Source organism: Hyaena hyaena, unplaced genomic scaffold (assembly GCF_003009895.1).
Source record: "Hyaena hyaena isolate Hyena2069 unplaced genomic scaffold, ASM300989v1 scaffold_373, whole genome shotgun sequence".
In the NCBI taxonomy this organism is placed as follows: domain Eukaryota; kingdom Metazoa; phylum Chordata; class Mammalia; order Carnivora; family Hyaenidae; genus Hyaena; species Hyaena hyaena.
Window position 1 is genome coordinate 209499 of NW_024081005.1, and position 22216 is coordinate 231714.

Here is a 22216-nt window from a genome sequence, read left to right on the forward strand (position 1 = left end):
CTTAGTACATGTCTACATATAGTGTTACCACACTGCCCATATGGAAATCTTGGCACTTCTCTTATTAACAGTTCATCTGAATGGCTGCCTGTGTTTTTCTTTGCTTTTCTCACTGTCTGGCATTTCTTTGGCTGTCTCTCTGAGTCTCTTTTCCTCTTGATATGTATCTTTTTCATTATTTGTCAGTCTAATTATAAATTACACACATAGGGAAGGCATAGGCTTTGTAGGATATGTTACTCTTTCTTGGATTATATTGGAATGTTTAGAAAGTTACCCAGTATAAACGATTTTGACAAATTACCATATAATTTCATCTTTTTGCAACTAGTATTTATTCAATAGCTTCTATTAGGATAGAACTGTGCTATCATGTATTTAAATTGGGCAATTTCTTATAACTCCAGGCATTTGCAAGACCCTAAAATTTTAATGCAGACTGTTCCTTGAACTGACCTCTCAGTTTATTCTGCCTCTCAATTTCTTGGCAAGAAGTTCTTCTAGCAGAGAGATATTTACAACCATTGGCTCTCTTACCTTTTTACCATATTCCCTTCTTATTCATCAAGATCCAGGCAACTAGAAGGTATTTTTAGATTAAACCTTAGATTTATTTCCTCCTTTTAATTACAATTATAAATAAATAGTTCAAAACAGATATTTTGAGAATAGATGTAATTTTTGTGTGTTTCCTAAAATATTTTGGGAGTCTGTTTCTTCCTCTAAAAATTAAGCTCTAAATTTCAGCTTGGCTCAGCAACTGGATACCTCTGGTTCTGGCCCTTGTGAATCAGCATGATTTCCTTCTGCCAAACAAATATTTCTTTGATTTTTTATTTTAGACAGGTCCTTAATTGTTTCCCCAGCTACACTCTGCAGGAATATCCCTCCCTTCTGAAGATACTGATTATGGTTTTTATAATTTCTTCTATTTAAATAACTTGACATTACAGTAGAATGTAATTATGTAAATGATTTTTGCATATTTTAATTAGCAGTCTTATCTAACAAAGAAATGAAAATAAAATTCACAAATAGTTTGTTCCCCTTTCAGTCAATGAGTTAGGGTTACATGTTGATATGCAAAGGAGAAATAAAAAGATACCTTGTCTCAGTATTAACTGTTTTGTTTTAATAATTAATGAAATCTATTGATGAAATATTCTGTAGAGTTGCTTAGTTCAATAAATTTGTTCTGCCTCTAATTATCACTAATATTCCTCAATATTCCATTTTTAATTTCATCTTGGTGGCAAATTAAGATCATGCTAATAGTCAACTATTTCTCTGGCTCAGCTGTTTTTCAGTTTTCAGGAGCTTAAGTATCTTCAAATATGTCCAAAAACCAGTGACTAATTTCAGAAGATGTCTATTGTGTGTTCAGTGAGTTATACCCTTTGGCTTTTAAATCAATTCTGTGAATTTTTTTTCTCTCACCTCCCTTATTACTTTATTCCTACATCAGTTATTTCAGGTGCTCATAGTATTATTGTTCATACTTGCTTAAGCACCAGTGTCATGACCAATATCCACATGTGTTTTTTTTTTCTTCCAAGATTTTATTTAAATTCAAGTTAGTTAACATATGGTGTAGCTGGTTTCAGGGGAGAATTTAGTGATTCATCACTTACATATAACACCCAGTGCTCATCACAACAAGTGCTCTTCTTAATGCCTATCATCCATTTAGCCCATCCTCCCACCCAACACCCCTCCAGCAACGTTCAGTTTGTTCTTAACAGTTAAGAGTCTCCTATGGTTTGCCTCCTTCTGTGTTTTTATCTATTTTACTTTTCCTTCCTTTTCCCTATGTTCATATCCATCAACTGATGAATAAGTAAAGAAGATATTATATATATATATATAATGGAATATTACTCGGCATTCAAAAAGAATGAAATCTTGCCATTTCCATGGGTGTTTCTCTTGACCTGTATTCCTAAGATACTTCCATCCTCAGTGAAATAGAACTAATGCCAATACTCTCATGTTTTACTCTTTTCATTGCTCTTTGTCCTGTATCTCAGGTTTGAGTACATGATCCAAAACACCTTTTCAGTGACAGACCCTTGAGATGCTCAGAATTGTTACTACCCTTTGACTCTTGTCTACTCTCCTTGAGAAAGATATTTTTTTCTCTTATGATTCAACTAATTATAATTCACACCTTATTTATACCTAAGGCCTAATTAAAAATATCTGAATTCTTTTTTTGTAAATGTTTCTTTATTATTTTGAAAGAGAGAGAGAGAAAACATGAGTAGGGGAGGAACAAAGGTGGCAATGGCGGGGGGGTGGGGGGGAAGAGAATCCCAAGCAGATTCTACATTTAGCATGGAGTCCAATGCAAGTTTTGAACCCATGACTTGAGACAAAAATTAAGAGTTGGAAGCTTAACTAACTGACTCATCCAGTTGTCCCCCAAAAGCCTGAATTCTTTTTTTTTGTTGTTGATAGCCTTTTTTAAGATTTTATTTTATTTTTTATTTTATTGTTTATTTATTTTTATTTTTTTCTCATTTTATTTAAATCCAAGTTAGTTAACATAGTGTAACAATGTTTCAGGAGTAGAATTTAGTGATACATCATTTACGTACAATACCCAGTGCTCCTCCCAACAAGTGCCCTCCTTAATGCCCATCACCCATTTAGCTCATCCCCCAACAACACCCCTCTTGCAACCCTTAGTTTGTTCTCTGTATTTAAGTGTCTCTTATGGCTTGCCTCCCTCTCTGTTTTTTACCTTAATTGCCTGTATTTTTAAAAGAACTCATCTTCCAATCAGATAGAGAACCCCATCTGTACTTAGATTTAAAATAACTATTTCAAAACATTCTATGGTTTTCAGCTATTTATTTCTAGTACCTAGACCAGTTTATGGTTTTTTTCATGAAGTTTTGTCATAGTAAGTACATGAACTACTTTTTGACCAATGTCCTTATAAATCGCCAATTTATTCTTCCATATCTATACCTCTGGGTTTAAAGGTTTGTTGGGGAAAAATAGAGAACCATGAGGACTTTACCAGCTAAAAAAAGCATCGTGTCAAACTACACTTGAAACTTTCCCAGTATTCAACAACAATTTTATTCATTTAATTCATTTAATTTTATTTGTAGAGACACTATCAGGTCTTTTTCAAATAATCCTTACTCTCTTTAATTTCCCAAGCCTGCTTATTGGTTCTCCACTCTGGGAAGATGATTTTGCTACTTTAAAAAGTGTACTTTCTCTACAGACTACATGGCCTTTCCTCTTCATTGATTTCTACCTTTTTAACTTTTCATCTATTTCATCCCTCTTTTTATGCTTAAGCTTCAAAGTAGCTCAGAAGACCTTGCTAACATATTCAAATATCTGGTGATCTAGTTAGTGAATGAAGACTTGCAGAGATGTTGATATTTCTTTACCTTTTGTTACACTTCTCTCCTTTGGTGCATCAAATCAAAATTGTCAGATTAAGGGTCTATTTTCATTGTTTCTTTTATAATCCACTTTCTATTTATTTCAGTTAAAACTGCCTTCCAAGTCTGTTGAATTTCTCTCTCCTTCTAAATGAATCCCATGAGATTTCCCCCTTTATTTTTCTTGATCTTCATACATCATTTGATATGATTGCCCATGAATCTTCCTTCCTTGACTTCCATCATATTATACTTTTCTTATTTTCTCATGGACCATCTCTCTGTCCTCTTTCTTCAAGTTCCTTTGCCAGCTGTGAGTATTTCCCAGGGCATAGTCTTGTCTTCACTACTTGTCTCTGTAGGTGCTTTCCTACAATAAATTAATAATATAAACTTCATTCCCAAGATAATGTCTCCAGGCTCAACTTCATATAGATTTTCTACTACCATAGTCCCCTGACACTCGAATATTCCACTGTTACTCTAAATTCAAAGTGCTCAGCCAAAACTCAGTATATATCTTCTAGCTCTATAAACCTTAGTTATTAAACTTCTCTATGTTTCAGTTTCCTCATTCTTATATCTTCATTATTACATATATATGTAATCACTATTAGCCATCATTATTACTCCTTCATACAAAATTAACAAATTAGGGTGTTCTTATCCCCACCCACTGAAAATGCAGTGGAAAGACTCACTTCTACTCCTCTATTGAAGCTCTTTCCTTAGTCTTCAATTGTCAGTCCTAACCCAGTCATCTGTGATCCACTGTGATTTTGAAATTCTCCATGAAGTCTCCTGATAAATCCAAAGCCAATTAGTTTCTCCCTTTTTATGCCACTTTTTACAGTAATAATATACACTAATTTGATGTGTATATATATATGTTTTATTATATTATATGTTTTATATATATTATATATATGTTTTATATATATTATATATATGTTTTATTTATTTCTATAAAACATATATATATATAAAACATATATATATATATATGTTTTATTTATTTCTAGGAGAGAGAGAGAAACAGCGTGACCAGGGGAGGGTCAGAGAGAGAGAGCGAGTCACAGACTGAAACAGGCTCCAGGCTCTGAGCTGGCAGTCTGCACAGAGCCCGACGCGGGGCTTGAATCCATGAACCGCGAGATCACGACCTAAGCGAAAGTCGGACGCTTAACCGACTAAGCCACTCAGGCGCCCCTGATGTATATATATTTTTGCAAACCAGACCATAAGCTTTTTGTGCCAAGGTCCATACTCCTATTGCCTTCCCTTCAGTTTTTTGTTATCTAAACATGGTAAGCATTTTGTAAATAATTTTTTGAAAAAAGAAATTAATTTCTTTAGAGTGCCCCCAAAATGTCACATTCATGGACAGATAATGATTTTCCTGCATAGATAAATGTGTAAACACTGTTGAGCCTGGAGCCATGTTTAACTAGAAGAATGTACAAGCTACATTAATTGAATGCTTGAGTCGTAGAGGTAGCCAGTGTTACCTAGAAGTCAGTATTTTTTGTTTGTTTGTTTAATTCTAAGGGTGTAATTCTGATTCAGTACATACTCATAAGGTATCTGAATAGGTTCTCATAGGTACTGGAATAAGTTTCCCTGGATCAAATGCATGGTATAACTGTATGTATAACTACAGTCATAGTTCTAATCCACCAACAAACAAACTGATCTGAGCCAAGGTTAGACCCAAGAATATAATCCAAGATTTTTCATATCAACTTTCCATTCTCTACAACCCCAAATTTTGGCAACAAATAAGTGCAGGGATCACAAAGAGTAGACGTTTTAATTTAATTCACAGGTTTTTTCCTTTGTAAATACACATTGGCCCTCAAAGTGTTCCTCAGTAATAGAGTCCAACAATCTAGATATGGCATTGTGAATAGTCATAGGTGTTAACCACTAACCACATGTGGCTATTGAAGACTTGAAATGTCCTTAAATATCTAAATTGACAGGTGCTCTAAGTGTAAAAGACAGTTTCCAACACTTTGTATTGGAAAAAAAGTAAAATATCTCATTAATATTTTCAACATATAATCATGTTAAAATGAGAATATTTTGAATCTATTAGATTAAATAAAATGTGTAATTAAAATTGATTTCACTTGCTTTCTTTATATTCTTTAATTTTATTTATGTAGCTACTAGATAGTGTTAAGTTGCATATTTGGCTCACATGTTCTATTGGACAGTGCTGATTTAGATCCAAGACATATTTGAGGCTGTTCATTAAAATAGGAATGTATAGGAACATAGAAGAGACTATTACTAAGAACTAGGACTGTGATCTGCATTCTTACGAGGCTTTATCTAACATCTACACTCCTTTGCATCATCTCCTGAGCAGGAACTTAACCTATACCACACACCATCTCAGTGGCATCACACTCCTGTCCCAGTCTCTATCCTCAGGAATCAGCACCGGGGCAGGCCGGGAGTGTGGCACAGCTTTGTAGTAACTTGTCTCATCTCCACCCGCTTCTCACCAGCCATCACGGTCTTGCACGTGGAGAACTCCAGCTCAGCCCTGACTGAAGAGCTGCGGCAGTGATTAAATAGAGGAATAAGTTTGTGCTAGTCTTCTGGTCCTTTATTTTAGATCCAAATACCACTTTTAATGATACTCACTAGACTTGTACATGTTACATGATACAACTTCTTCTGAGTAATCAGATTCTGCTTGACTTAGTGGTTTTAGTTCAGCTGTTCCAACGAATTTGGAGAAGAGCCTGTTGCAATTTAATATTCTTCTTTCCTAACACCTTTTGGCACCACTTGAAAAACTAAAGAGATGCATTCTTCAACTAACATGTGACTTCTCCAAAACCCTCTCATGGTTATGGGAAGAGAAATTCCATAAGTAATAGCAGCTTGTTTAAAACCTGAAGAAAACTCAATGACTCTAAATTTAGCAAAGAGTGCTATGCATTCTTGCTCTTTTTTTCCCTCTAGTATTAACATCAATTTTAATTTCATTTGTGTGTGTGTGTGCACGTGTGAGTTTTTGCTCATACGATATATGAGGCACAATGTAAAATTGGATCAGTGAGGAGTCTCCAGGAGCTTCATTTTTAACTGAGATTACAATATACATTTAAATGCTAGAGTATATAGCAAGGACAGGTAAGGGATATACTCTGTCCATTTGATATTTATTATTAAAACCCTTCTTCTTTAAATAAGTTGGTGAGGATAAATAATTCCCTTAAGGAGAGATTAGTGATAAAAAAAAAAACTAGTGAATTAAAGGCAGAAACCTAGTGCTGTAGGTTCATTTCATTAGGAATTGACTTTAGTCACTAACATACTCTTATGTGTGTTCAGAATCTCCTTACTACTTCTTATTTAGGCCTTCTGTTATTCTGTGGGGATATGAAGCTGAAGAAGGAAGGTAGAATATTTTTTAGATATCTGCTTCTAATAAATATCTAATGTAAATGTGATATATCTTATTGATTCAATGCCACACATTTCTATTCCTGCTGATTATTTCTCAACTTGTCCCTTAACTTGTCCTGAAGTCACCCAAAACAGGGGAATATATCCCATGGAAGGGAGAATCAGATATGACCACTATTATCTCAATCACAACGGTGGGTATAACCTATTCTTACTTGGCAGCTTTAGGAGAGATTGACTACCAAATATTCAGTAGTGTTTTTTTACTTCAGTAAGTTCTAGAATCTCGGTACATTTTAAAGGCCTATATCTATATGGCTAGTGTTATCCTGAGTCTTTACATTGAAAAAAAAAAGTCTTGCCATCCCTAATTAATAAAAAGACCTATATTTTATTTATTTTTAAAATGTTTATTTATTTATTTTGAGAGGCAGAGGGGGAGAGAGAGAGAGATTGCAAGCAGGAGAGGGGCAAAGAGAGAATCCTTTAAAAATTTTTTTTTATAGTTTATTTATTTTTCAGACAGAACATGAGTGGGGGAGGGTTAGAGAGAGATTGGGAAACACAGGATCCAAAACAGGCTCAAGGCTCTGAGCTGTCAGCACAGAGCCTGATACAGGTCTCAAACCCACGAACAGTGAGATCTGACCTGAGCAGAAGTCAGACGCTTAACTGACTGAGCCACCCAGGCACTCCCAAAGAGAGAATCCTAAACAGGCTCTGTGCTGTCAGAGCAGAGTCCAATGTGGAGCTCAAACTCACAAACTGTGAGATCATGACCTGAGCTGAAATCAAGAGTCAGATTCTTAACCAACTTGAAGCACACAGGTGCCCCAAACCTATATTTTAAAGCATTATACCTCAAGATTTTAACATTGATTATAAGATTTTCATGATATACTTTAAAAATACATTTATATATAGAAAAAGAGCAAACCAGGGAAAGGGATGGGGGTGAAGGGGAGAGAGAGAGAGAGAGAGAGTGAAAGAGAGAGAGAGAGAGAAAGAGAATCCCAAGCAGTCTCCATGCTCAGCACAGAGCCCAACCCAGCTCTATCCTGGCATCATGGCATGAGCTGAAATCAAGAGTTAGATGCTCAACCAACTAAGACACCCAGACTCACCTATGGTGTACTTTTATATTTATTTAACATTTATTGAGCCCCTACTAATTCTAAGACAATCCTAGATTTCATACTGTTTTTCAAGGTCAATAAGGTATGGTATTAGTTCTCAGAGAATTTCTAATCTAGTTGTTACTAATTTTCTTCAACTCAGTAAGAGAGTAATGATTATTTGCAATGTAATTGCCATCTCTTTTTATATTCATGACCTCTTTAAATGCATTTCTTTTTGCATTTGCATAAATACAGTCAGGATTTGATTATCTGGCACAATGGGGGGGTCATAGAGTAGCTTACATCAATTGAGAGATAATTAAAAAATTATTTATATTGATTGAATTACAAAACAATTTTTGCTTTTATGGACAGATGCAAGGTAAGTCAAGAATACAGTGCTCGAATAGGGAAATTACTGCAAACTCAGATGAAACTGAATCATTTCTTGGTTTGCTTTCCATGCTCTTGGGGAATCTTCCTTTCTGTTTTTACAGCATTCTTTTGCAGATGAATGCAAAAGGTGTGTCATTTTAGCTTGATGTTCTGTATAAGTTTTCTAGGGCTGCCGTTAACAAAGTCCCACAGGCTGTGCTGCTGAAACAACACACATTTATTTTCTCACAATTCAGCAGCCTAGAAGACCAAGATCAAAGTGTCAATGGAGTTGATTCCTTCTGAGTTTTTGTGAGAGAAAATCTGTTCCAGACCTCTCTCCTTGGCTTGGAGCTGGTCATCTGCTCCCTGTGTCTTTACACCGTCTTCCCTCTGTATGTGTCTAGGTCCAAATTTCTTCTTTTTATAAGGACATCAGTCATATTAGATTAGGGCCCTCCCTAATGACCTTCTTTTAACTTAATAACCTCTGTGAAGAGTCTCCAACTACAGTCATAATCTGAGATACTGGGGTTTAGGACTTTAGAAGGATTTGGGGGGATGGGAGGATACAATTGAGCTCATAATGTATTCTGTAAGTGGTTGTTGAGGGAAAAGAAGTAACCTCAGACTTTACTTATGTTTTTGATTACTCTACATTCCAGACTGCCTTGTAATTGAGGTAAGAAACAAAATTTTTGCAAAATAAGCTGATAAATGCCAGTTTCTCCCTCCCTCCCCTTCTCCCTCTTCCTCCTCCTTCTTCCTTTCTTTTTTCTTCTTGGAGGTGTTACTGATATCCAGCAAAGTAACAGTGTAGATCATCTCAGAGAGTAAATAGAGCTTGCATACACACTGACACACTTCTCTAAAGTCCAACTGAAATCCTGCTACTTCTTTAACTTGCCACCCAGCCTTTAATGAGTGCTCCTTCCTCTAAACATTTATAACAATTTTGATTTTAACTAGACTGTAGTTTCCTTTCAACTATACAGTTAAGTCCCACCAAAAATAGAATTATATTTTTATATGTCTTACATATAAATATTTTATTCATCAATTGAACACAAAAAATTCTTGAACGGTTAGTATCAATCAGAAACTGTTTAGCAAGATTGAAGAATATCAAACTAAATCTCCGCCCCTTAAGCCCCAAAACTGATAAGGAGAAAAGTAAATTAAATTAATAATGAAAATAATTAGAATGAAATATTTAGTACTAAAATCCAGCTTTTCTCACCTCCACCTATTGCCATTCCACTAATGGTCAAGAGGCCCAGTACTTCTATGATGCTAAGTCCAGTGGTCAATTTTCCTTCCCTACCTTACTAGAACTGTGAGCAGAATTTGATGCAGTTCATACATTTTCTTCACTTAGCATTCAGGTCACACAGTCACTTGGTTTTCCTCTATCTCACTTAGTTTTTCAGTCCTCTTTGATAATTTTCTTTTTATCATCACTTGATCACTTAGATAATGTTTGAAGTCCTTGCATATCAGTCTTTGGTACTTTTTTATTCTCTGTTTGCCTATTTACTCCCTGTATTTATTGTGATCCAGGCTTGTGATTTTAATTGCATATATGTGATGATGATTCCCAAATATATATTTCCAGTCCATTCTTTTCTCCTGCACCTCCAGACTCACTTACTCAACTGTTCCGAGTAGTCTATTCGATGACTAATTATATATCTCAAACTCAGCATGCCCCAAATTCAATTACTGCTCTTACCACAGCCTTCTTCAATATTGCCAATGACCATTCCATCCTTCCTGGTTGTTCAGACCAAAGACTTTGGAGTCATGCTAGGCCGTTCTCATTCTCTCATATTTCATATATCTCACATCCAATCTGTTAAATATATTCAAAATATTTCCAAAACTTTATCATTTTTTGCACTTCTACTGCTACTGGCCTACTCTCAGTCACTATCATTTCTTACCTAAAGTTTTTCTTTTTTTTTCTTAAATTTTTTAACGTTTTATTTATTTTTGAGAGAGAGACAGACAGACAGCATGAGCAGGCGAGGGTCAGAGAGAGAGGGAGACACAGAATCTGAAGACAGGCTCCAGGCTCTGAGCTAGCTGTCAGCACAGAGCCTGATGCAGGGCTCGAACCCACGAACCGTGAGATCATGACCTGAGCAGAAGTCGTATGCTTAACTGACTGAGCCACCCAGGCATCTCTTACCTAAAGTATTTCAAAATCCCCTTTGCTTATCTCTCTGCTTCTGCTCTTGTCTAGTCAGCAGTGTATGTTTAACATAATAGCCAGAGCAACTTTCTAAAACTTAATAAGTCAGGTCATGTCACTTCTTTGCTTAAAATCTTAGTGTTCTTTCTGGTACTTAGAAGAGAAGCCACAGCCTTTCCAGTGGCCTTCAACATCCTTCACCATCTGGCCCTAGGTATCTCTCTGTCCGTGTTCCCCACTTCCTTCTCCCTTGATCACTCTCCCCAGGCAGGGATTAAAACCCCACTCATAATCACACCTGTGACTTTGATTCTTTCTTCCTCAGATGCCTTTCTTCCTGATAGCTTCATGCTTAACTCTCTTTCCTTCATTATGTCCTTTCTCAAGTATCACTTTCTCAAGGAGGCTTGTCTGGATCATGCTACTTAAAGTTGCAAAATGCCCTCTCCTCCACACTTCAAATACCCTTTAACCTGGGTCTCTACTTCTCTCTCTCTCTTTTTTTTATATGTACTTCTTTTTTTTTAACAGTGTTTATCAGCTTCTAATAAACTATAAAGTTTACTGTTATTATAGTTACTCTGTGTGGCCTGTTTCCCCCAAAACAGTGCAAGCTTATGAGGGAAGAGATTTTTGGTTTATTCTCAGAAGAGTGTCTGGCCTTCAGTAGATAGTTGCTATAGGAAAGGACAAATGAATGAATTAAGCAACGTGAACTCTCATTGTTATTTGTAGGGGTATATGCAAAGTGTTACTGACAGCTATTGGTTTGACTCTCCCAAGTAAGTTTGGGAAAGCTTAGCTTGAAGGCTGCTTTAACTATTTTTAATTATATTATTAAATCTTAGATTGGAAGGTAGTCTAAGTCAGAGATGATATCTGGTGACTTTACTCTTGGTGCAGCCCTTGGGGAGAAAGCTGGCTATTTGTAAAATATATACAATAGTATATCTTGGTTGAGAGAGAGGGCTCTGGAGCCATCATTCCTGGGTCCAAAACAACCCAATGTCTTCTTAGTTATGTGAAGGGCAAGTGACTTAAACTTTCCTGTCTCCATTTCCTTATCTATAAAATGGTGAGACTAAGACTGTCAGGAAGATTAAATCAATAAAGAGCTTAGAACAAGGCTTGGCACATAGGAACCAGTATAATCACCAGATATTAGTGTAATTACTACCTTTGGAGGTTGCTTTGTTCGTAATGGAAAGAACATCACATTGGGTTTAAGACTGAAATTTAAAAGTCTGACTTCATCACTAACTAGTTGCGTGGGGTTAAGAGTCTTTTAATTACTCTGCCTGTATTTGAAAGCAAAAGAGTACAACCAGAATACATTTAAGACCTCTACTGTCTCTAAAAGCCTGTAATTCTCTGATAATGATAATGATGGCATATTTTCTTAAAAACATGTATGAAATGCATAACTCATTTCTGTAGTATATTTATTCTCTAGATAATTTAGAGATGACTAAACTAGTAGAATGTATTCTTAGGATAATCCTTATTTGGTATTAAAATAATTGTTGGAATTGCAAGGATAACATGGGGCTTCAAGAAATACTAATTAATGATGATGGCGTATGAGTATGACATCTCACAGTTAAACAGTGTAAGCTTTTGAATAATTCACACAAGTACCTAATTTTGCTTTTCTGTAGTTAACTTTTCTTTAAAGGAATACTATAGACCTCTGTGCAGCATTAATTTTAGTCTACATGGCAATTATATATGGACTTTGCGAGATCTGGCAAAATCCTATTAAGTTGTCACAGTTCAGTTTGATAAATAGAAACTCATGTGCTTGCAAACTATAGGTGATGGCAAGAGAAAAGAGTAACTCATTTCCTTCACTTTTGTAAAGATCGGGTCTTAGACTGATATCATGAAAGTGATCTGTTACTTAAAAAAAATTGATCATTAGAAGTAAGAGTAGCCTAGATAATAAAATTACATTTATGCAGATTTCTCTTGGATAAATTCTGGTCAATGGACATCTGCTTATTTTTATGCTTTAGATTTGTTTTCTTTCAGTTTGTAGCTTAAGATAAAAATTCTGGACAGTGTAATAACAGAGTAAGTCCATCATTTTAAAAAATGTCTTAATCAAAATTTTCATGTAAGAAAATTATTTTCATGTTTTGTCATTGGCACATTTAATTCAAACACTATTTCATATAGTAAACTTCCAGGGAAAATAGGACAGAATCATTATGGTTTTGGTAATGGAATTTGGTCCTAAGTCTCTCTTTTTTTTTTCTTTAGGCTCTGTTTTTTTAAAAATCTTGATTGCATGCAATATTTATATTGCTTTATGGCCAAGAATGAGCCTGTGTGATAATCAAGAGGAATAGAGGAGAGTAGCTTTTCACTATAAAGAAACTGAATCAAAGATAGAAAGTATGAACATTTACCCTATTGCTGGAAAATCTTCTCTGAGTACGAATATAGTCTTTGTGGAAGGCAAACGGACTTTTTAAAAGCAGATGTGTAGCTGCTTGACCCTGGGAGATGCATCAGCCACCCGCATCATGCTGTCTTGTGCTAAACGCCCTTACTTAGGAAGTTACATTTCAATCCTGAAATAGAAGCTCAAGTTGGAGGGAAAATGTACTGACTCCCGGTAACTATTTTTCATACAAATATTTTTATAGTGTTAATTTTTGGTTCCACAAGAAAAAATTGATAACCCAACTGAGACCTTTTTGAAGACTCTATTTAAGATTTTTAATGGGCTTTGAGATTGTTAGTCTAATTCTATGGAGATTTCAAAATACATTATGAATCTGTATTACAGAAGAATCTCTTAATTTTTTATTCTTTCTATAATAGAGAATAAACTATAAATGTTAGTTCTATCTCATTAAACAAATAGTTTAAAAGGTTTCCCTTTAGATTATGCAGTCATTAAGATGTCAAAAATGATATACTTAAAAATACCTACCTTTTGTTCAGTTTTCCATTCCTTTTGATACTTAATATTAATTTGAAAGAAGTCTCTACCATTATTTCTTACATTCGTGCAATTTAGAGGCACAATTTATATTTATCTTTACCTCAAAAGTCCTTTTTTGGGGAATCCGAGTGGCTCAGTCAGCTGAACATCCAACTTCAGCTCAGGTCATGATCTCGCAGTTGACAAGTTCAAGCCCCACATCGGGCTCTGTACTGACAGCTCAGAGCCTGGAGCCTGCTTCAGATTCTGTGTCTCCTTCTCTCTCTGCCCCTTCCCCAACTTGTACTCTGTCTCTCTCAAAAGTAAACAAACAGGGGCGCCTGGGAGGCTTAGTCGGTTAAGCGCCCGACTTTCGCTTAGGTCATGATCTCGCGGTTCGTGGGTTCGAGCCCCGCGTCGGGCTCTGTGCTGACTGCCAGCTCAGAGCCTGAAGCCTGTTTCAGAGTCTGTATCTCCCTCTCTCTCTGACCCTCCCCTGCTCACGCTGTCTCTCTCTCTCTCTCTCCTAGAAATAAATAAAAATTTTAAAAAAAAAGTAAACAAACAAAACCTCACCTAAAGTTATTGTTTGCATAAAACTAGTATGCACAAAACACACTTGCCATAGAGTTGGATGAATTCAAGTCCTTGTGTAATAATAAGCATGAGTATCCACTGGATACTCTCTCTGTCCCTCCCCCACTTATATAAACATTAAAAAGCATTTTTCAAAATGTAAACATTATAAACATTTTTCAAAAAAGTTCTTTTTCAAAGATTCACTATTTTAGGATTAAATAAGTATGTATACATAAACCTTCATTGTATAAAATATATGCAAATACCACTATTGACTAGTTTATAATTTTTAAATATCATAACTTTTTTATAATCTCTGATTTATTTGTCTCATATGTCTGCAAAAACACAAAGGAACCAAATAGACAATGATATGGCCATGGTGCTGTGCAGTTTAGAGTCTAGTTGAGGAAATGAGGGTGTTTGTTCTATTTGTAATTTGATTTCAATTCAGCCCATATTTGTTAAAAATATACCATTAGTAAAGCTTTGTATTTAGATTTATGCAGTGTAACAGGATGAAAAAAACATTGCACCTGCCACTTAAATATTCATAATTTAATGGAAGAGAGAGACTGGCATAAAAAGTCAGCAGTTGGGTTCAGAGCATAAAGGGAGCAGAGATGAATTCTAACTGGAATTATAGAATTGGGAGGAAATTGTAATAGTAGTATTAGAGCTAGAAGTTTATATTTTCAGGACATTTCTCTAATAAAAAAGTGGGGAGACAGGCAATCCAGTTAGGTCCAAGGTCTCAAGATTAGGTGTGCAAGGTAAGAGGTAACAGCAAAATTGGATTTGATTATTATAATTAACATTTTATGAAGTACATTTCTTTGCATAATACTCTACTTAATTATTGTGATACATTTGTGAAACTAAATATGATCAAATCATAGCAAAATAGCAAATTGAGCAAAATTATCCAACATTTCCCTGCCTTTTATTTTTTGGTGTCCCTCAGCTGAGTTTGGCACCTAACAGTCTTGTGTCCTGCCTGAGGCATTCAGCTGTGGTGGCCCACAACTGTAGTCACCATGGCGTAGTATCAAGTGTGCAAGTTTGAGGGTCAAACCACCTGGAGAGGATGTCTAGTCTTTATTGCTCATAAGTGAGTGATATTGAACAGGTTATTTAAAAATTTGCCACTTTATTATTTCCACATATAAAACTAATAGGAAAGAACACTTGCCTCAGAGAATAAAATGCAATAATGGTTGTAAAATGAGTCTTAATCATAATAACTACACAGAAATGGATAATGAAGGTGTTGCCCACTGCCATGGTGGTGGCAGTCATGCCTTGGCGATGCATTGAATCCCTAGATGTCACTTGTCACTAATCTTTGCTGAGATATCATCTTCTCAGTGAACCTGACCAGACCAACCTTTTAAAAATTGCAGTCTGCTCTCTGCAACCATACTTTGTCCATTTCTGTTTTATTTTTGTTCATGAACTTACCACCATATGTCCTAGGATACATTTTATTTAACTTAAAACATACTTGTTTTCCCCAGCAGAATTTAAACTCTGTGAAGAAAAGGATTTCCTTATACTGATGTTCAGTGCTCTATTACTAACGCTTAAGCAAAGCGATCACCGTTGTTTGAATATATTTTTTATTGGGTAAGAGCATACATGTCCCTAAGTAAATCAGCTAACATAGTCAGCTAATATGCTTCATGTGACTTGTTCATACCTATCATAGGCAAAAATATATATGCACTTACATATTATCTCCAGAAACAAAACCTTAACCCAGTTATTCTAAAGGTAGAAGTCCCAGTTGCATGTCATGTTGGAGAAGTCCTGAGCTGAGGCACTTTTCTCTCTGCATCTATGCATTCTAGCATTTTGCTGCCTAGTGCACACTATTCTTAGGTTTTCAGTCATACCTATAAAAATGAGTTTAATATATTGTGCAGAGTTTGAGGTGCGTGGGTACATCAGCTACTGAAAACCAGTTTATAAACAAATGAAAAGATCGACACAGATAAAAATAATTTCAGTTTGTGTTCTTTGAGAACGCAGGTGACAGGCGTATTTAAATATGTTGTACTTTGGAGTTTTGCAAATAGATACACCAAATTCACCCCCACCCAAAAGCAATGAGAGAGAAGACACCGTAAAGCAGTCAAGGCCAAAGATGCAACATTTCCATTTATTATCGTAAATTCTGAAACCAAAAGCTTAATGAAAACTATTGTGTGTCCCCTGAGTTCTTAATAGGAAGATTTTCACTCAGAATATAGCTTGTGATTTATGAACTAGAAAATTTAAAAAAATATGTCTCGGCTTATGAAATTTCTGCTGGTTTGATATATTTTAATTATTTCAAAAAATTAGCTTTATTTTCCTTCCTGGAAATATAGTCACCCTTATCCTCCTGGAACTTAATTATTGTGTCCTTGGGGAACTTCCCAATGTCTGCCACTTAATTTCCTTGTATAAAGCATGTTGGTATTTTAACAGTACACTCAGTTAAAATGTCCTAAAATAGAACATATTAAAATTTTACATTTAAAAATATTGCCAATTAAAAATTAACCTTCCTAAAAGGAGATTACAACTGGATCACATATGTACATTCAGAACCCTGGATTATGGGGAAAAATGATAAGTTAGCATTTTATTTCTGAAAGTAAAAGGCTAAAAATGGCTCTAAGTGAACTAGGTAATTGTTTGGCCGGTATCTGGGAAAGCCTTTTTGTGTGAAGCACTCTAATTCCATAGTGTTTACTAAATAGCTACATGTTATGAGAACAATCAAGGTCCTTAGTCACAGAATGGCTGTGTTCAGCAGCCAATGCCCCTTGTCTTGGTTGTCGCATTCAGCATAGGAACCGGGTATTTGGTTTTACCATATTTAATATTCATAACAGACCTGTGGCAGTATATATGACCATTTTAGAGATAAGTAAACAGTCTCAGAAGTGTTCAGTTTTTATTTATTTATTTGTTTGTTTTCATTTTTTAAAAATGTTTATTTAATTTTGTGAGACAAAGAGACAGAGGGTGAGCAGAGGAAGGGCAAGAGAGAGAAGGAGACACAGAATCCGAAACAGGCTCCAGGCTCCAAGCTGTCAACACAGAGCCCGATGCGGTACTTGAACCCAGGAACTGTGAGATCATGACATGAGCTGAAGCCGGCCGCTTAACTGACTGAGCCACCCAGACACTCCTGTTATTTTTTTAATTTGAGAGAGAGAGAGAGAGAGCACATGAGACTGAGGGACAAGGGCATAAGGAGAGAGAGACACAATCTTAAGCAGGTTTCATACTCAGCACAGAGCCTGATACTGGGCTTGATCCCACGATGCTGATCATAACCTGAGCTGAAATCAAGGGTCAGATGTTCAACATACTGAGCCACTCGGGCACCCACAAGTGTTCAGTTTTTTAGATGAAATTCTCACAGCTGTAAGTAGGACAACCAGAAACCAAACTCAGGCATTCAGACTTCAAGTCTAGGATTTATTTCACTGTACAACAGCCTCCTTTGTTTATGACTTGGTATTCTTCCTGGCATTCAATATAATGTAAAGTATTCTTTGTCACTTGGTATCCAGATTGCTTTAAGTCAGAGTTAAGGAACCATTGGCTCATATAATGGTCTGTCATAGATGTAGCTGATCCATAGAGATGGCTATTGAGACTTATTCTCAAAATTCAATATTCTCTGATTGTGAACACGATCAGTCCAACAAAGCCAGAACAAATTTCCTGACAGAGTCCATTTATCTTCTTTCTTCATCACTCATTAGACAAGCAATAAAGGATGTGTGGACTCTCTTCTGGCACTGTGTGATGTCTTGTGTAGATTCAGCAGCCCTGATGTTGTTATTTAATCAATAATTTTATATTTCTTTGATACTCATTAGAGTTCACAATGCCTTTAAATGTCAGGCATTGTTTTCCTCTTTACAGGTGAGAAAATTGAGGTGTGGAGATAGAGAGGCAGTCAGAGAAGGTCATGTGGGTAATGATGGAGAAAAAAAGAAAAAAAATCCAGACTTTCAAACTCCAAATCTTACAGTCTTTCCACTACACTAACTTCCATGTTTCTTACTAACACAATCAATGATCTTGTACTGCTCAGATATATTGTGTAAATATATGGTTTTTCCATAATGTTAACAGCAGCGATTCGGGCTAAAAGAATACATATTTTTCCTGAAATGTGCTGTGAAATATATTGTTACTAATGAAGCAAAAGACGGTGGATTTAGAAATGAACCATTTAGAAGGATAATAAATACTACTTCCAGTTATTTAGTGTCACCATTGCCCCCCATCCAAAACCAGGATAGACATAGCCACGCTTAGAAAAATTAGTTAAGCAATTTTTATGTAAAATCATCAGAACACCAAAGTATTACCTCAAAAAAACTATTTCATTCTTCTGTATTTCCAATAGTGAGCATGTATTTAACATTGTCATTAATAGCACACAACTTGGGTTTGACAGCTAGTATCACCACTAGCTGAATGAGAACTTTACCAACAATCTCTGAGCTTCTAGTTTTCTCATATGTAAAATGGGGATAATAAGCGTGCCTATCTTGTTGAGCTTATGTGACTAATCCTTATATCAGTTGATGACTTAATAGATGTCAAATACTAAAACAATGCCTGGCCCCTATATAAGTCTATCTATATAAGTCCTTGCTACTGTTATACTATTGTAATATGATAATCATTATTGTTAATATTATACACAATGCATTATGGAAATATAATAATGAATAAGAAGTAGGCCCTACACTCTAAATACTTAATATCGAGCTAAGGAGGTAAATTGAGTGTCAGAAAAGACCGCATGAAGGAGATACGGTTTCAATCGAGAAGGGGAACACTGAGAATAATTAGGGACCTGTGAAAGTGTTCACCTTAAGGAGGCCATTTCTGGTAATGGACACAATGTTCCTAGATCAAGCTCCTTACTCAAGTGCAAATTGAGCATTAGCAATTAGTTATGAAGTTACAAATTCCATCAGAGGGTCTAAATAAGTATAAGGTTCTAGAATAACATGGTTCTTGGACTGACTTTAGATAGGATGACCATTAACCACCTGAAGGTTAAGCAGAAGCTAGCCTTGTAGGAACATCTATGTGAGGAGAATGTTCTAGGTAGAGGCAACAACATATGCAAAGGCTCTGATGTGAAACAAACAAAAAAACTTTAGTGAAGTTGGAGCAAGAGGGAGAGTGGCAGGAGAAGAAGATGGAAAGTGAAGCAGACTGAGGTCATATAGGTTCTTGGGTGTTTCTGGAAAGAATTTGGGTATTCTCTAAATGTAATGGAAAGATATTAAAAGGTTTTAAGCAAGAGTGGCCTCTTACTGAGTAGAGAAGACTTAAGGAATAGGGAAAGACTTAAGAGTATGTGTATGTGTGTTTTCTAATAACCATACTCTTTAATTTAAACTGCTAATTGACCATGAAGAGTGACAGTTAAAAATCCTAGCTCACCCTCTTTACCCTTTATACTGGGAGATGTCACTGAGACTACCTAGGCAATTCCAGATTGGACACTATAGCACAAAGAAAGCTAACCTATTTGGGGATGTACGAGAATCTTGCACTGAGTTTCACTTGCTTCGGTGATGGATTAAGCTAATACTCCCAGCAGAGTGGATTACAGAACACAAAGAAGTAGAAAGAGATGGATCATTGCCCTCCCTGTCATGAATCCAGCGAGTAGAAGGAGTAAGGAAACCCTCTTTTGTCCACAGATTTACAAATGATACAAAAAATAAATAATATTCTAAGATGGTACAAATGCAAATATTATTTCCTTGTGTCAATTACATACAGCATGCCTAAATATAAAGAATGCCAATTCTTACTAAAGAATCACAGGAACAAGTAATTCACTTAGTTCAGGATTTGTACTTTTTAAAAAAATTTTAATGTTTATTTTTGAAAGAGAGAGAGAGAGAGTGCGTACACATGAGTGGGAGAGGAGCAGAGAGAGAGAGACCCAGAATCTGAAGCAGGCTCTGGTCTCTAAGCTGTCAGCACAGAGCCTGATGTGGGGCTCAAACTCACTGATTGTGAAATCATGACCTGAGTCGAACTTGGATGCTCAATTGACTGAGCCACCCAGGTGCCTCCATGATTTGTAGTTTTGAGGAATATTAACTACTGAGCAAGAGCCCAGGTCAGGAGATAGCCATTGGTGGTGGCTGCAGTGTGGGGGTTCTTTGGAGGTTCTGAGTTCTCCTGATGTGAGCTAAACTCAGTATCACCTTGGGAGAAGATCAGTAAGGAGACTAATTCATCAGTCCAGGGGTGAAAAATATGGACTGATTTGTGAAAGTTTTTGTAGTGGAAATGACAGGACTTGCTGATGGATTGAATTAGATATGAGATTTGAGGGCCACAAAAGAATTAAGAAAAGTAGTTTTTTTCAGATTTTTCCTTTGCTGTATTCACCTTCATGGAAAAGACATGCAAATTTGTGATTCAGTTTATTTTTTTAATAATTATAAAAATTGTATCTATAGCCTTAAGATGTAATTTGAAAAATTCCTTGTAATATCAGTGTTTCATTTTTAAATTTTCCTTTCTAGCCTTTATCCCAAGTAGTTTTCATAACTGGGAATATAATACATCCATACTTGAATTCTTCTGTTTTCATTTAATAATAGGTCATAACTGGTCTTACATCATCTGTATATAATTTAATAATTTTGATGACTGGATGCATATATATTCTTTTAAGGTCATCTTTAATTAAATTAATCATCTTTGATTATTAGTTATTTCACTAAGAGTAATAAAAAATATTGACTAAACCAGACCTGATTTTTAAAAGGATGCTTTGATCTTTCAAAATTAGACACAATATTAACAGGTGGATGTAGAGACGTGAAAACAGTTTTTAAAAAAACTTGGATAGTGAACAACTTAATGTCTTTCTCAGGAAACTCATTTTTCAGCCTGACTTATAGTCTGAGAATTTTTAAATGCTGGTGAAACTGGTCTATTGTTTTACTTGCTAACTTCAAGAAGTTTTTTTAATATTAGAGCAAAACATAACTTTATGCTACATGCTATGTTACAGTAAAAAAAATTAATGACCAGTGTTCATATTAGAGATTTTTAAAGTGTTCTACACTTATTTGTTACTTAATAATAAGATAATGAGTGATTAGATGATTTTAACATGTTTACCTTGTGGTATCTTTATTGAAATATCAATTTAACCAAAGTGATAGTGATAGTACTCCACATAACAAAATAGAATTACTAATCAGGGATAGTTGTACTATCTTATTATCCCGCAACATTACTTTATTGATTCAGCCTATGAAATGGGATATAATTCAGAATGTGAAATTGTATTTTTTTGATGAAATCCATGAGAAGTTGATCTATACTTAGAATATAAATTAGGGTTTTCTAAATCATTAATGTTAGCATTCCAATTTTATGTGTTTCTTGTGCCTAGAATTTTTAAGGCTAACATTTTTAAAAGCATAGCAAAAGTTCTCATGTCTGCAGAAGTATATAATGATGATGAAGATGAAGAAGGAGAAATTTTAAACTTTTTATTACAGATTTGCTGAGTTATTCTAGCACTAGTTTTTAAGATATGAGGATAAATCTCATTTCTTCCAATCAATAATGTAAAACAAATGGAAGAAAAGATTTGCCACTGTATGAGGGGTGCAGAAACTGTAGACTTTGGGAAGGCCGAGTGGAGGTGTTGTGTTTGGTGCACTTCCATTATACAGAGCAATTGTTGCACAGTTGGCTTGCCTTTTTAATCATTTATTTATTTATTTATTTATTTATTTATTTATCTATCTATTTATTTATTTATAGAAAGAGAGAGAGAGGAAGAAAGCATGTGGGCAAGCAAGGTGGAGAGGGACAGAGAGGGGGAAGGAGAGAGAGAATCCCAAGCAGACTCAATGCTGTCAGCACAGAGCCTGAGGAAGTGGGGCTCGAACCCAGGAATGATGAGACCATGACCTGAGCCAAAATAGAGTCAGACACTTAACCAACTGAGCTGCCCAGCCACCCTGATTTGTCTTGACTGGTTGGGTGGAGTAACGGAAGAACTTTGAAAGAACTCATACACTTATGTGATGATTTTAACAGGATTTTTGTTTGTTTCTTTTCCTTTATACTTGGGCATAAGTTTGTTTCCTTTGTTACTTTTTGTTTCTGTATTGAT

At 35.5% G+C, this 22216-nt stretch overlaps 1 protein-coding gene across 1 annotated transcript in view; it reads left to right on the forward strand.

Annotated features, from left to right (window-relative positions):
* The window catches only part of ARHGAP24 (Rho GTPase activating protein 24), a 500372-nt gene that overhangs the window by 146390 nt on the left and 331766 nt on the right, over positions 1 to 22216 (forward strand). The window lies entirely within an intron of this gene.